Raw genomic sequence first — 16,265 nt, forward strand, 5'->3', positions numbered from 1 at the left:
TGATAGAAATAGATAAATAATTTTTATTTTTGCAAATTGGATTAATTCAAGACTCAATTTAGGTTTTAATTAATTATGATTTAAAGTCAAAAAGAGAGAAAAAGATTAAAGAAAGGAAAATGGACATTTTCTAAGTCAAAAATCGGACTGGGCCAAATTAAAATGACCCAATTGCTTTAAATCAAGCCCATACCTGATCGACGCAATTTCCTCTATCCCTAAAACACCCAATTCCCCCTTCATTTCCTTCAGACCTAATCACACAAAGAAATCAGACCCTCTCCTCTAAAAGAAAAGGGGCAGTGGCGCAAGAGAGAGGGGAGAGACCAAAATCAGATCCTTCTCCCCTCCCATAACCTAAAACGGGCTCCATTTTTCTTCTCCGATCCCCCTCTCTAACCTATCTCATTCTTCAACACACGGAAAAACCGAAGTCACCTTCAAAATTCGAAAGAACTTCAACAACCAAATCTGGATTTTGAGAATAAAAATGGAGATATGAGGGCCTAGAAATTCAAGGCTATTTCGAAATTCAAAAAAACAAATATAGTAGCTCAGAGATGCTATAATTTCGAGCTACTGATCTTTTCTTTTAGATCTAGAAACTCAAAATTATAGCAAAAGAGAATTTTGAGGCTATTTCGGTTTATTGCTTTACTCTGCAATTTTTGGGTTATCAAGGAGCGATTTTGTGCTGGATTGCTGTGATTTCTGTTAAAGTAGTTGCTGAACTCCATCTTGTTTTCTTCTTAGCTTTTATTCGGCATCGAACGAGGTATGTCAATGTTTCTATATTTGATTCATGCTTTGGAAAGTTTGAAAAGCTTTGGTATGCTGTAGCTGAGCACCGTTCTGTATTTGTGTATGCCAATGTGAATGTTGAAGTCTACTCAGTCATGATTTATTACATGTGTTTGAAAAGCAAAGTTTTTATGTTATTTAATCCTAAGTTTACTGAGATTAACTTGTGTATTTGAGTTGACTGCTTGTCTTCTTATGCCTTAAACAAGAAATTTCAGCAAAGAACCAACTTTGAGGTTCCTGTTCCGCTCGTAATTCGAGTTTTAGTGTAGATCTTATAGTTGGATTTCTTCTTTTCTAGTTTGACAGTGATGTATAAGTTTATTTGGAGACTTTAAAATTTGATCCAGAAGAGATGTTTCAATTAAAAGGCCTGTTACATATCTTTTAAATAAGCTTTAGTCCTCTTAGCAAAAAAATCAATCAATAGTCCTCTTCATCCATTTTCTTCATGTTTGCATTCGTCTTAGCTCCTTGCGCTTCCTCAACAGAAGTAGGAAAGTTATTAAAGTTGCATGAAGTGATTGTTAACACTGAATTAGGGCATATTGTTTGGTTTAGATCTGCTTAGCTTTCTCTTAAGTGCGCAAATTTACTTTGTGATGCAATCTGCTTTTGTAAGTTGAGCAAAAGTAAGAGAAAGTTTTGTATAGTGAAGTCATATTGTCGTAATTAGTGGTGTAGCTTAATACACTTTAATGACTTTACTTCTTTTCCATATAAATCGACTGATGATTTTTACACAGATAAGGATTCACGAGTAAACATTTGTTTAAACTAAGATTAATAGTTTTGACTCTTTAGATGGATGTGTGCAACTCTGAACTTTAAATAACTAGTAGGTAATTTAAGTCAGAGCCCTCGCGACAATCCAAAATTATGTTAGAATAAACAACTTATGAACATCGTAACTTGCTTTAGGAGCGATTAATAAATCATCGTGATTATGGGTACGGTTCCCATGACATAGTCATAATACATAATTCCCAAATTCGAGTGTTCATTTCATGTGACCCGATCATAACAACTTCGAATAATAATAAAATGCACGTATTGTAGATTGTGGGTATGATTCCGGTGACACGATTCGCAACATGTACATAAACAAACAAGTGTACGACAATCGTAACTTGTTCCAGAAATAATTCCATAAATAATTAAAAGCGGTTAAAAGGTTAAAATACACATTAGGTTTTAAATATGTAATAAATCAGGTAATTAAGCCAATTATTAATAGTTAAGCGACCGTGCTAGAACCACGGAACCCAGGAATGCCTAACACCTTCTTCCGGGTTAACAGAATTCCTTACCTAGTTTTTTTGGTTTCGCGGACTTTTAAATAAAGTCAATTTTTCTCGGTTTGGGATTTACAAAATAAACCGGTGACTTGGGACACCATAATAAATATCCCAAGTGGCGACTCTGAACTTAATAAATAATCCCATTTTGATTAATGTCACTTTAATTGGAAAAACTCCTTTATATCCCTTTCGGGTAAAAGAAGGTGTGATAGCTCTGGCAACTCTGCTGGGGATAAGAACCCAGAATCTCTAGTTCAGGGTTTAGAATTCGAGATTAGAATAACTATGATAGTTGGCTTTTTATTTATTATCTGATTTGTACGTGTTTGAGCCTGGTGTGCTAAATGTCGCTTTTTACCGTTTTGATATTGATTTAACTGTATATAAAACTGTCACGAAACCCTTCTTCTCTCTGAGTCTTCTAAATCTTCTGGGAAGCGTGAGCTTCGCGTGACTTCTTTTCTGTTAGAGTCATATCCGAATTTTAGAATGAGGTTCGGAAAAGTTGCAAACCCGGTGAAGCTTCTGTATTCTCGGTACGCTGCCCCCCCCCCCCCCCCCCCCCGGCTCGAGCTGTCCGCTCGGGTAAGCCAGGCCTAGAACAATACACCCAGGTTTTTAAACCTAGAATAACATAGCCTCATGTCAGATCCCTAGTAGGAACGCTTGTTTGCATCATGCGCATTTGACTTTGGGGACTCAACACATGGGTTGGGTCAGTCTAGGACATGTGAACCCAAATTAAAAGACCATCCTGATGCATCTTACGTGTTACTTGCGCATCTGTTTGTTTCGGCTTGCATGTGGACTGGCTTCTAGAATAGAGAAAGAAAATATAAAAAAAGAGCGTGAGAGGTAATTATTTGAAAATTTGCGAAACTCGGCCGACTTTTTTGAAAAAATAAAGAGAAAGAAAATAACCCAATGTTTTCAATAATTTATGTTTCCTCTTTTCTGTCAAAACTGACCAAACTATGCGGGTCTGATTCTCGCCGGATGTGAGATACGTAGGCAAATCTCATCGGTTTCGACCCCAAATTTTAAAAAATCCAAAAAAAAATTTCCTTTAATTCCTTCTTTAGAAGCATTTCCTTAGAAAATTCAAAAAAAAAAAATTTGAACTCCAAAAAAAAAATAGTTTCCTTCTTTCTGAAGTCTTTCATTCGAAAAAAATAAATAAAAATAAAACTCTATCAAAAATCAAAATCCAAACTATGGGTTTCATTTATTTTGAAGTATTTTTCTCAAAAACTCAAAAAATAAAAATAAAAATAAAAGAATCCAAAAAAATAAAAATATTTTTCCTTCTTTAAAAGTCTTTCTTTTGTAAATGTCATAAAAAATATTGAAAAATTGAAGTCCAAAAATATTTTCATTTTTCTTTAGAAGTACTTTTGTAAATTTAAAAAAATAAAAACTCACAAATACAAAATATTTTCTTAAAAGTCCCTCTTTCGAAAATTAAGAGGCAACATCAAAAATCCAAAAATATTTTCTTTCTTCTTAAAAAAATAAAACGAATGGAAATTCAACAAAAATATTTTCTTTTTACTTTTGAAATTCCCAAAAGTTCAAAACAAAAGAAAAAGAATTTTTAGAAGTCTTTCATTAAAGAAAAAAGAACTATCAAAATCCAAAAATATATTTTCCGTTCTTTAGAAATCTTTCTCCTAAAAAAAAGAAAAATAATATAAATCAAAATCCAAAAAAATATTTTCTTGCTTCTTTAGAAGTCTTTCTTGCAAAAATTCCAAAAACAAAAATCCAAAAAACTACAGAAATTCAAAAAAAATATGTTTTTCTTTTTCTTAAATCTTTCATGGTTTGAGTTTTATAAAAAGTAAAAAAGAAAGTTAGCTTATTTACTCCATTCTCGATCTTCCTGAACTACGGAAGATCTGATTCATGCGGGATCATGATACTTAGACAATCCTCATCGGATTCAATCATAGCCATAAAATTAATTGAGTGGAAAATAAACTGGAAAAAAAAGAGAAAGAAAATTTGAGTAAAAAAAAGAGTGACAAAAAAAAGAGTGCCAAAAATAAAAGAGCGACAGAAACGAAATGAAAAAAAAATCAAGAGTGATTAAAGAGAGGCAGAAATAAAAGAAAAGAGGTACATACTGAAAGGGTTAGTTAAGGGGATGAAGCATGCAACTGTTCAAACACATGGTAGAAGCGTTTAACTGTTAGGTACATTGCATCCCAACGTGTGATTTCCTATACGTTAAATATCTCAAAACTAACAAGGTTGTGGTGTGAGCAAATTAGCCAGGTTCTATTTAGGTGGTTGGTTTTGTTAGTATGCGATGATGAACACGCAACCTTGCACGCATACACAATATTATACACAAAATCGAGCTCCACCTCTGAGAAATGCCCATCCTTACCAAGCTCCATATAATCCCCAATCAAACATTCCCCAGTACAATCCTTGCCCAAGAGAGTCTTTCAAAAGGAATTAGTTCACCCCTATTGGTGAATCATACTCGGGCTTGTTGCAAAAGCTAGTCATGCGAGGTCTGCTGCAGCTAGTGGCTCCAAATAGGCCAAACCCCGAGTCCCTCTTGCACCGAGCTGATGCTAGATGTGAATACCACTCTGGAGCAGTGGGATACAGTACAGAGGACTAGTGGACCCTCAAAACGGCAATTGAAGATTTGATCAAAGCTGAAAGAATCGTTTTTCGGGATGAATAGGCTCCTGATATGACGAACAATCAGTTACCTCCTTACAAGGAGGAATTCGATCCGGCAGTGAAAGCCATTGCATCCATTGCCGATACAGAAGAAAAGCCAAAAACGGTCGCCAGGCCTGAAAGTTCCCTATCAGATGGGAATCTCGGTAGCCAGTCTTGCTATCCTTTCTGCATCCGGATTATCTCAGGGTGTGATCCGGACGTTTTATTTTATTTTCTTACTTTCTGATGTAAACCCTTATATCCTTTAAATTCAAAAAAAAATTAAAATCAAAAAAAAAAAAAACAAATGTCCATTGTCCACGAATTCTCTTTTCTTAATCTTGTTACTTTTCTTATTCTCTTTTCAGTTCTGTTAAATGCAGATTTCAATAACATGACATGCTTGCGGACTTTATGCCCAGATCTTGAAACGTTATCAGACTTCGAAATAATGAGTCAAGAATCAGAATGCAATGAATATTGGTTTAAGGAAAAAAACAAAGACTCGGAATAGCTAAATGTCCCAGAAATAACTGTCAATGCAAATGCAGTCAAAACGTACTATGTTGGATCCTCTATATAGCATTAATATTCTCCGGTTGGGATGAAGAAGGCTTTCATTCTCTCTACCCAAACACTATCAACCCTTTGCAAATCCTTTGAGCCGGTTACTTTTCTTTGATTACCCTCTTTGGAACCTGAAAGTGTAAAAATAATTATTGAAAAAATTGAAATGAAGAATAAAAAAAATGAAAAAATTGAAATGAAGAATAAAAAAATGAAAAAATAGAAGAAAAAGAAAGATACAAAAAAAAAGGAAGAAAAGACAAAGAAAATAAAAAAAATGAAAAAAGAGAGGAAAAAGAAAGAGAACAAAACAAAACATAAAAACAAAAGAAAATCAAAAAACAGAGTTCCTTGAACTACGTTCGACTTGATTCCGAAAGGATACGTAGTCAGCCTCTCTCTGGGGTTTAGTCAAACCAAAATAAAAATTCAAATTCCCCCCAAAAGTGAAACTGGGGCAGAAGTTATAATGGTTCGGGGATGGTTTCGCCTGAATGATTCCAAAGTTGTAATTCAATCCAAAAGTTCTTCCGATCAATCGGTAAAGATGTTCAAAATTGGAGGATATAGTTACTTGGATCTGATACAACTAAATGAGAGAAATGAAATGAGAGAGTCTTATTGGTGAAAACCCCCACGGGCACCGTGAGGCGACAATAAGCAGAGAAAGTAAAAATGAGAGGGTCTTGTTAGTGAAAACTCGCAAAGAGCACTATAAGGCGATGGAGACAAGAGAAATGAGAGAGGTTAGCTGGTGAAAACCCGCAAAGGAACCCCTAATCGAAAAGAGGATCCTCACAGCCATCGGAATCGACAGAGTCCTAACAAGGTTTCTCGATTTTGTGGCAAAGGTTGTGATGAATTTCTGAGAGTCGAACGATTTACACGGATCAGGCATCTATTCCAAAAGGCATGTCATGTTTATTGAAGTTCGCATGTACTCCAGATAAGTCCTTCTTTCCTTTCCTCAAAAGGGACATTTCTTGTTTACACCCATTTTCTATTCAATTGTTTGTTTTTTTTAATCCCTTTCGGTCTAACTCTGTTCCAAAACTGAGACAAACAAAGGATGAAAAGATTGATTTACTGGGCTTTTGTTTGATACGAGCCAATATTCAAGAAGATACTCAGCCTTGGCAAGTGCATCGAGTCGACTTCGACTGGCCATGATGGCCGATGCTTTGAAATCAAAAAGCTCCTAAAAAGAAAGGAAATCAAAGTCAAATGCCCACAAAGGCAAAATGAAGTTGAAAAAGGTTAAGTCCCACGCGGCTAACCATCTCGGCAAAAATTTGAAAACCCAAGGGATCCCAAATGCTCTAAAACTAAGGTTGGAAGAAAGAAGCGAGAAATGAAAGGCCTATGAAGGCGAAATAAAGTCGGAAAAGGTTAAGTCCCATGCGACTAGCCGTTGCGACAAAGTTTGAAGATCCAAAAGTTCCCCAATGCTCCGAAGTTAAAAAAACAAGAAAAGAAAAGAAAAACAACAAGTCTGAAAGGAAAAGCCTATAGAGGCAAAATAAAGTCAAAAAGGTTGAGTCCCATCGACCAATCGTCATGGCAAAGTCTGGAAAAGCCAGAGTTTCTCCAGGGTCAGAAATGCAATCGGTATTCAGGAAACAACCAACTGCAGATGAAAGGGGTCGAGATCAAGTGGTTGAAATAATCACGGCCACAAAATCAACCACCGTTTCAAACTGACAAACTGTTCTTTGTTTGAAAAACAGGAAACAGGTGCAATGCACAAGCAACCTTGCAAGAGGCAGGTGCTACCAAAAAGAAACCGCACAAGAGCTAAAAAATAGCTTTGCAGCAACAACTTCAAAAAGGGAAGTCTCCTCCAAAGTTCTTTCCCGCATTTACTCATTCTATGAAATTAAAAAAAAAGAGAAAAAATGATGATGAAAATGAAAAAAAAAAGAAAAAAAAGAAGAAAAATTCAAAATCATGGTAGTATAGGGTCTCCAATCCCTAGCTGCGTCTTTTCCAACATAGGGTCCCACTCCTTAGTTGATGATGGCATAACCCGATGACTTTTCCAACATAGGGTCCCACTCCCTAGTTGATGCCGGCATAACTCGATGATTTTCCAACAGTGGGTCCCACTCCCTAGTTGGTACTGGCATAACCCGATGACTTTTCCAACATAGGGTCCAACTCCCTAGTTGATGCCGGCATAACCCGATGACTTTTCTAACGTAGGGTCCCACTCCCTAGTTGATGCTGGCATAACCCGATGACTTTTCCAACATAGGGTCCCACTCCCTAGTTGATGCCGGCATAACCCGATAACTTTTCCAACATAGGGTCTCGCTCCCTAGTTGATGTTGGCATAACCCAATGACTTTTCCAACATAAGGTCCCACTCCCTAGTTGATGCTGGCATAACCCGATGATTTTCCAATACAGGGTCTCCACTGCCTAGTTGATGCCAGCATAACCTGATGCCAACATAGGGTTATCAATCCCTAGTTGATTCCTACATAGGATTTTCAATCCCTAGTTGATGTCAGCATAACCAGATGCCAACATAGGGTCGCCACTCCCTAGTTAATGCCAACATAGGGTCTCCACTCCATAGTTGATGCCAATATAACCTGATGTCAGTATAACCTGATGCCAACATAGAGTCACCACTCCCTAGTTGATAATTTTCCAACAATAGGGTCTCCAATCCCTAGTTGATCTCATTTTAGATATAGGGTCTCCACTCTCTAATATCTTTTTCCCAAGGATACACAATTCTGAGTTTTATTGCTTTCAATAATGAAGTAGTATAGAGTTTTGGTTACAAATAACTCACAAAATTTTCCTACTGAAAACTGGGGCAGAAAAATTTCGTTCATTTATTTTTGTGTCTAAGCAGGTTATACCTAGAGACACAGGGTTCGAGACGACCAAAAGAAGAAGTCTCAATCTAGAATAAAAGAAAAAGAAAAAGAAGTGAACTCAAAGTGTAGAAGCGGAGAAAAGATGTGGACTGCTCAAGACAGAAGTGAAGTTACAAGCTTTGCATGTCTCGCCTGTTGATACCCAAATTTTCCCTATATATTTATTATATATGCAAAATACCTGCAAAATAGCATATATATGCATACATAAGCATATCCAAGGTTTTTATTATTTTTCTATAATTTTAAAAGGTTTAAGTTGATTTATTTTCCCCTTTTTTATCCATAAAATCCCCAATAATTATTTCCAAAATTATTATTTTGATAATTCATCTATTGTATTTCTATTTTTATGCCAAAATATGGCTAAAGTAATTTTGATATATTTTTACAATTTTATTTATTATTTTTAAAACTAATTTGCACATAATTGTAATATTAGCCCTTTTAAGATTTAATTATGTCTTATATGCATAAAATTGGATCATGTATTTTTAAATTATTGATTATAAATTATTTTAGTACTTTAAATTATTTTTTAGAAACTATTTACTATTTTTATAAATTAAAAAGGGAAAAAATGGTTATTTAAAATGTAGGCAAATTGGCCTTCAATTATAGCCCAAATCAAACCCCAATTTCCCAGCCGAATTTCAATTAAAAACCGACCCTAACCCAATTTAAATCCTACCCAAACCTGGTTCCCCACCTACCCGTCTCATCCTGGCCGTTGATCTCTAAGATCAACGGCCCCTATTTCCCCTTACCTTTTTTAACCCAAACGACCCCCTAACCTAAATCGTTCTTACCAATCCGCCGCCCTTGAATCCCCTTTCCTCTCCAATTCTCTCTGAAAACCTAACTCAAACCCTAGACGCCGCCACCCAAACCATCCCTAATCCTCTTCGATCCTCACTCAATCCATGGATTCCCATGGTTGTTTGAGACGTATACTCGTCTCCTACGTCTCTTGGCTGCCCGTTTTTGTGATTTCGTGGAAAGATCTCGAAGAGATCTAGTCCAAATCTTGCTCAACTTCCACCCATGGTATCTTATGCTACTTTCCGGCCATCCATGGTCGTTCGAGTAAGATCCATGGCTTTTCCGGCTGAAATTGGTAACGATCTAATGTTTTCTCATCTTCCTTGGTTTTTCTGAAACCCTAGCTCCTGAGATTTTCCATTTTTCTTTACATCTGTCTTAGATCTAAGTGTGCCCATGAGTTTTAACCGATTTTTTTCTTCATCTTTGCTATTTTTCGAAACCCTAACTCACTACTGTTCGATTCTCCTCAAATCTTTATAGATCTGAGATGATTCAAGTGTTATTAAACATTTTCCTTAAAAAAAATCTCCTGTTTTGAGTAACTATTTCGATTTTGGTGGCTCTTTTCTAAACTAGGGTTTACTAAAACTCGTCTTCTCAAAGTTTTCATGATTTTCGAGTGTTAATCATATGTTCTTAGGTATTATTGACTGATTTCCACTAAGATTGTCTGGACCCTAACTAGTTTATGTTAAAGCCCTAATTTTCTTATGTTTTGCTTCGACTCTGAGTCCTTCCGAGCTACTTGTTACATTGTTGGTGTTGTGCTTTGACTTTTATGATTTTCCCCTATAGCCTAATTTAGTATCTCGTGAATTTTACCCTAGTTCATCTCTACTAGGGTTTCTGAGTCGATCCCTTGGCAAGTTTATGCATGCTTATGAAATTCTATTTTTGCCTATTTGTCTATTTACGGAAAACTGATATTTTCCCTCTCTTCAAATCAGTATTATTTTTGAAATTTTGGTTGCCTAGTTGTTCTGTTAAAGATTCGTATGCATGAACTTTATTTGTTTTCTTATTTGTAATTTTAATTGATCACACTTGCCTTAACTATCCGTTAGTATGATTTTGTGATTTTTACTGATCCTTTGCTTTTTATGATTGGGATTCTTGCCTTAATTAGACTCTCTTGTTATTACCATTAATCAATTACCCCTAATTAAGGGGTCTATTCCCGACTCCCTTATGATAATTGATTCTGTGATTGGTTGATTGATCCTTAATTAATTGAACTCTGATTCCATTTACCTTATTAGTTCTACTCCTAAAGTGCTATATATACACTCTTGTTTTACCTCTCAACAAATGAACAATAGTTCAGAACACATACATATACACTCAAACTCTCTCTTCTTTCTCTACTACTTGTGCTACTGCTTTGTCTAGCCGGCTGGTAGCCAAGGCTAGATTGTGGAACTCTGATTGCTTTACTTTTTTTGCACTTTGCTTCTTTAACTGGCATGTTCCTTATTCAAATTCTGAAACTCAACTCTATGTGTTCTCTTGTTTGTCAATCCCTATCTCTTTCTGCACTGATTTAATGGCTCATGATGTTGAATTGCACTTCTTGTTTACTGCAGCATGCCTAAAATTCTTTCCTCCCTTGTTCAAATGTAATAAGCTTGTTTACTTGTTCCTGTTTATGTCCCTCAACTAGTATGTCTCCTAATGTACTTGATTAATACTAATTCATGACTGATTATGTGTAATAGGCCCCCTACATGACTACTCCCATACCCTGTCCCTATGTTTTATTACTGTTATAATTTCAAGCATGATTCCCCTGAAGTAGTTGTTTGTGTCTTGAAGACCAATTAGCCCATACTCACCCATTGTATTTGCTGGTCTATGTGCATCTCTTCTCAGCCATGATTATGTGTTTCTAATTTGGACCCTCTGTGTCTCCAACCTCTACTTCCCTAACTTCTGAAGTTGTACTGCTCTTTGAACTTGTTCTGTATGTGTTGTTGTTGCTCCTATCCCTTTCCCTTTTCAAAACTATTTTCCTTAAGCAACTGTTCTGTTGTCTTTTTGCAAACTTACTTCAAACATGACTGTTTTCAAAACTGTTTTCCAACTCAACTCCTCTAAAACTATGTAAAGTACTCTCACATATGCTCTTAGAATACTAGGTTCTGCCCTTCTTGTGTGAGCCCTGCCTTGGGACCCTTGAGCTCCCTCTGAACTTGGACACATAAGAGCTGGCCCTTCCACACTGCACTTACTCTTGGTTATGCAATCTGGGTGTGAGCACTGCCCGGGATCCTTTGAGGTCCTTAGGGAACTCTGACACACCCATATATGAGCAAGGCCTTGGAACAATATTGGCATTGAAGTGGTTTATTACATAACTCAAAGAGGATGTCCTAATCAGGCTTCCTATAGTGTAGCTTCTTATTTTTCATTTCTACTTATGCAATTCCCTCACATGGCCTGTAATAATTTGTAAACAAGTATTGGGGTGACTAGTGAAAGGGGGTAGGGTAAATATGCATGCTATAATTTGTTAAGGGTATAAAACATGTCATTAGGTTTATATTCCTAATTGTTCAATAGAAACCATGCTTAGGATTCATACGTGCATTAGAAATCATATTCTTAGAATTCATGTTTCTTGCTTCAGTATCTCATTCATTAATCCATGTTTTATGTCTATCGCTTAGAAATCCTGCTCCTAGGGCAATAACAACATTGGAATAAAAGTTGTTACTCATGAAGTCGTATCTCAACAATTCTGCAGCTCTCGTGTACATTTAGCAATCATGCCTTAGGGACTCTGTTTTCAACAACCCTGCCATTTGCATATTAGAATGTCATGTTTTAAGATTCTTTTTGCATTTCGTTCAAACGCCTAGTTAATTACCGATTCATGAAAAGGCAGTAAGTAGTAATTTTCGCATTGTGATGCTTTATGAATAAGTTGGTAATAATCTTTGTAGGTAAAAATAATCTCCAAACTGTCTTAATAACTTGGAACAACTACTGCATATCGCTTTGCACCTAGGCAAGCCTTAGGTAATAACTTAAATAAAACTAGAACTGCCTTTGTTTGATTATCAACTGTTAAAATCAGTAGGCAAACCTGATTCAGACTTCTTTTCTAAGTCATGTAATAAATCTGGTTCTGCTGTTATCACTTAAACATTCTGCTTTAGGATTATGAATTCAGACTTTGGCTGTGCATGAGTCATGCTATCTATGTGCGTTATTTGTGGAGGTATACTAGAGCCTTCTACTTGCTTCTATGTTTTCCCCCTAAGTGCAGTCTTGTATGTTTTGTATGTCGCTTTCGTATTTTGCCTTTAAACCTGAGGGTCTACCTAGAACCTCCTTCTTATAGGATAAGAGTCCTAAATTCCTCCGGGACTAATAGGAAGGGATGGGTAACAGCATGCAATAGGGGTCGAGACCAACCGTCTCTTTAATTACCTTCACGGGAGGGAAATGGTAGATATGGATATGATGACCGATGTGCTAATACCACGTGTATCCCCTCTTTTGAGGAGTGTCATACCGGGTATTACATTGATGTGATCCATATTACAAACAAACCTAGGATACCCCTTTATTTTTTTATAAGTATGCTTAGACTATAACTCTTTTCACTAATTGTTTTCAAACACTCACTATTTGAGCCCTACTTGTCTACTTGTTAATTGCACGAATTCATAAAAACTGTCTGGCGGGGAACCACACTAGTGGATCCTGAGGGGTGCCTAACACCTTCCCTTTAGGATAATTTCAAGCTCTTACCCGATCTCTGGTTATCTAAACATAGTTAGAAATGAACCCTATAGGTGCCCGAACGCACCTTAAAATCGTTAGGTGGCGACTCTTCAAAATTGCAAACCCCTTTCCCAAAAGGAAATAGTTGTCCCATACCAAAATGTCATGAACCCGATTTCCGCGAAAAGGAAAAAGGGGGCGCGACAGTAATGTAAGGAGTGCATGTAAAAAAAAGAACCAGCACTTGCAGCTAACAAACATCAAGATTCAAATCAGAGTCCGCATGAAGAACTAGCCAAGACTCAAGATCAAGCTTCAAAAGACTCATAGATAGGAATCTTGTAACTCGTAGCTGATAGACTTAGTTAGTCTTTTTCATTTTTGATTTTGGTGTAATAAGGAGCTCAGCAAGCAGTAACAACAACAACAACAACAACAGTGAAATCATAGCTTCTCGGTAGTTCCAGCTACCAAAATTTCCAGAACTACACTAATCTGATTCCCTTATAGCCAAGGATATGTAGGCAACCTCAGTAGCAAGGTTCGGTCAGACTTTTTCAAAAAATCCTTCCCATGGAGTATCTAATGGGCAAATATTATTCATAATTGCTCACTTTATCTTTGCCCGAAAACTCTTCATGTTCTCGAGAAAAGAGGGGCAGATGTGAGCACCAATATTTTGCCCCATATATAAAATTACTCCTAAAAATAGTCCAAAAATAATTTTTATTATTTTATGAATTTTAGGAGTTTCTTTGTTTGGTTTTGGGTTCAATTGCATATTTAATAGCTTAAAATCATAGAAAAACATACAAAAAAATGTTGCATTACATATGTTTTGCAAATTGGATTAATTTAGGACTCAATTTACATATTTAGCTTTTAGTCTTTAAAATTAGTATTTTTCTGTAGTTTTAAGTTAACTATTTGTTTTAATGATATAAATAGATAAATAATTTTTATTTTTGCAAATTGGATTAATTTAGGACTCAATTTTGGTTTTAATTAATTATGATTTAAAGCCAAAAGGAGAAAACAATTTAAAGAAAGGAAAATGGTCATTTTCTAAGTCAAAAATCGGACTGGGCCAAATTAAAATGACCCAATTGCTTTAAATCAAGCCCATACCCGATCGGCCCAATTCCCTCTATCCCTAAAACACCCAATTCCCCCTTCAATTCCTTCAGATCTAATCACATAAAGAAATCAGACCCTCTCCTCTAAAAGAAAATTGACAGCGGCGCAAGAGAGAGGGGAGAGACCAAAATCAGATCCTTTTCCGCTCCCATATCCTAAAACGGGCTTCTTTATTCATCTCTGATTCCCCTCTCTAACCTCTCTCATTCTTCAACACACGAAAAAATCGAAGTCACCTTCGAAATTCGAAAGAACTTCAACAACCAAATCTGGATTTTGAGAATAAAAAGAAGATATGATGGCCTTGAAATTCAAGGCTATTTCGAAATTCAAAAAAACAAACACAGTAGCTCAGAGATGCTGTAATTTCGAGCTAATGAGCTTTTTTTAGATCTAGAAGCCCAAAATTATAGCAAAAGAGAATTTCAAGGCTATTTCAGTTTATTGCTTTACTCTGTAATTTCTGGGTTATCGAGGAGTGATTTGGTGTTGGATTGCTGCGATTTCGGTTGAAATAGTAGCTGAACTCCATCTTGTTTTCTTCTTAGATTTTATTCGGCAACGAACGAGGTATGTCAATGTTTCTGTATTTGATTCATGCTTTGGCATGTCTGAAAAGCTTTGGTATGTTGTAGCTGAGCATCATTCTGTATTTATGTATGCCAATGTCAATTTTGAAGTCTACTCAGTCATGATTTATTACATGTGTTTGAAAAGCAAAGTTTTTATGTTATCTAATCCTAAGTTTACTGAGATTAACTTGTGTATTTGAGTTGACTGCTTGTCTTCTTATGCCTTGAACAAGAAATTTCAACCAAGAACCAACTTTGAGGTTTCTGTTCCATTCGTAATTCGAGTTTTAGTGTAGATCTTATAGTTGGATTTCTTCTTTGCTAGTTTGACAGTGATGTATAAGTTTATTTAGAGACTTTAAAATTTGATCCAAAAGAGATGTTTCAAATAAAATGTCTGTTGCATATCTTTTAAATAAGTTTTTAGTCCTCTTTTCAAAAATACAATCAATATGATTGTTTCAAAGATTTCTTCATCCATTTTCTTGATGTTTGCATTGGTCTGTCTTTCGCTTCCTCAACAGAAGTAGGAAAGCTATTAAAGTTGCATGAAGTGATTGTTAACACTGAATTGGAGCATATTGTTTGGTTTAGATCTGCTTAGCTTTCTCTTAAGTGTGCAGATTTGCTTTGTAATGCAATCTGCTTTTGTAAGTTTAGCAAAAGTAAGAAAAAGTTTTATATATTGAAGTCATATTGTCGTAATTAGTGGTGTAACTTAACTCACTTTAATGACTTTACTTCTTTTCCATGATTTTTATATACATAAGGATTCACGAGTAAACATTTGTTTAAACTAAGATTAATATCTTTGACTCTTTAGATAGATGTGTGCAACTCTGAACTTTAAATAACTAGTAGGTAATTTAAGTCAGAGCCCTTGCGACAATACAAAATTAGGCTAGAATAAACAACTTATGAACATCGTAGCTTGCTTTAGGCGCGATTAATAAATCATCATGACTATGGGTACGGTTCCCGTGGTATAGTCATGATACATAATTCTCAAATTCGGGTGTGCATTTCATGTGACCCGATCATACCAACTTTGAATAATAATGAAATGCAAGTGTTGTAGATTATGGGTACGGTTCTCGTGACACAATTCACAATATGTACAAAAACAAACAAGTGTACGACAATTGTAACTTGTTCTAGAAATAATTTTATAAATAATTAAAAGTGGTTAAAAGATTAAAATACGCATTAGGTTTTAAATATGTAATAAATCAGGTAATAGGGCTAATTATTAATAGTTAAGCGACCGTGCTAGAACCACGGAACCCAGGAATGCCTAACACCTTCTCCCCGATTAACAGAATTCCTTACCTAGTTTTTCAGGTTTTGCAGACTTTTAAATAAAGTCAATTTCCTCAGTTTGGGATTTAAAAAATAAACCGGTGACTTAGGACAACATAATAAATATCCCAAGTGGCGACTCTAAATCTAATAAATATTCCCATTTCGATTAATGTAACTTTAATTGGAAAAACTCCCTTATATCCCTTTCGGGTAAAAAGAGGTGTGACAATAATTAAAAGATAGGAAAACATAAATTCAATCCAAACTCGAGTCTTTAGTGAGGAAGGAATGATGAAATCCTTGTGTTTTTGCTCCTCCAACTCTTCCCCGGCCTCCTTAGGTCAATTATTTGTCCAAAAGTAGAGAAAATAACATTTTCCAAGTATTTATACCAAGTAGGGCCGGTCCCATACGAAATCACCTTCTCCTAGCCGAAATAGGACATTGGCTCTGTAAAA

At 35.8% G+C, this 16,265-nt stretch overlaps 1 long non-coding RNA gene across 1 annotated transcript; it reads left to right on the forward strand.

The window, feature by feature from the left end:
* Positions 1-250: 250 nt before the first annotated feature.
* Positions 251-9,968, forward strand: LOC142181235 (uncharacterized). Its single transcript, XR_012709771.1, has 2 exons — positions 251-775; positions 8,218-9,968. It is a non-coding gene; the product is annotated as an uncharacterized LOC142181235 (long non-coding RNA).
* The last annotated feature ends 6,297 nt before the right edge of the window (positions 9,969-16,265 follow it).

The sequence above is a fragment of the Nicotiana tabacum genome, chromosome 5 (genome assembly GCF_000715075.1).
Source record: "Nicotiana tabacum cultivar K326 chromosome 5, ASM71507v2, whole genome shotgun sequence".
Lineage (NCBI taxonomy): Eukaryota > Viridiplantae > Streptophyta > Magnoliopsida > Solanales > Solanaceae > Nicotiana > Nicotiana tabacum.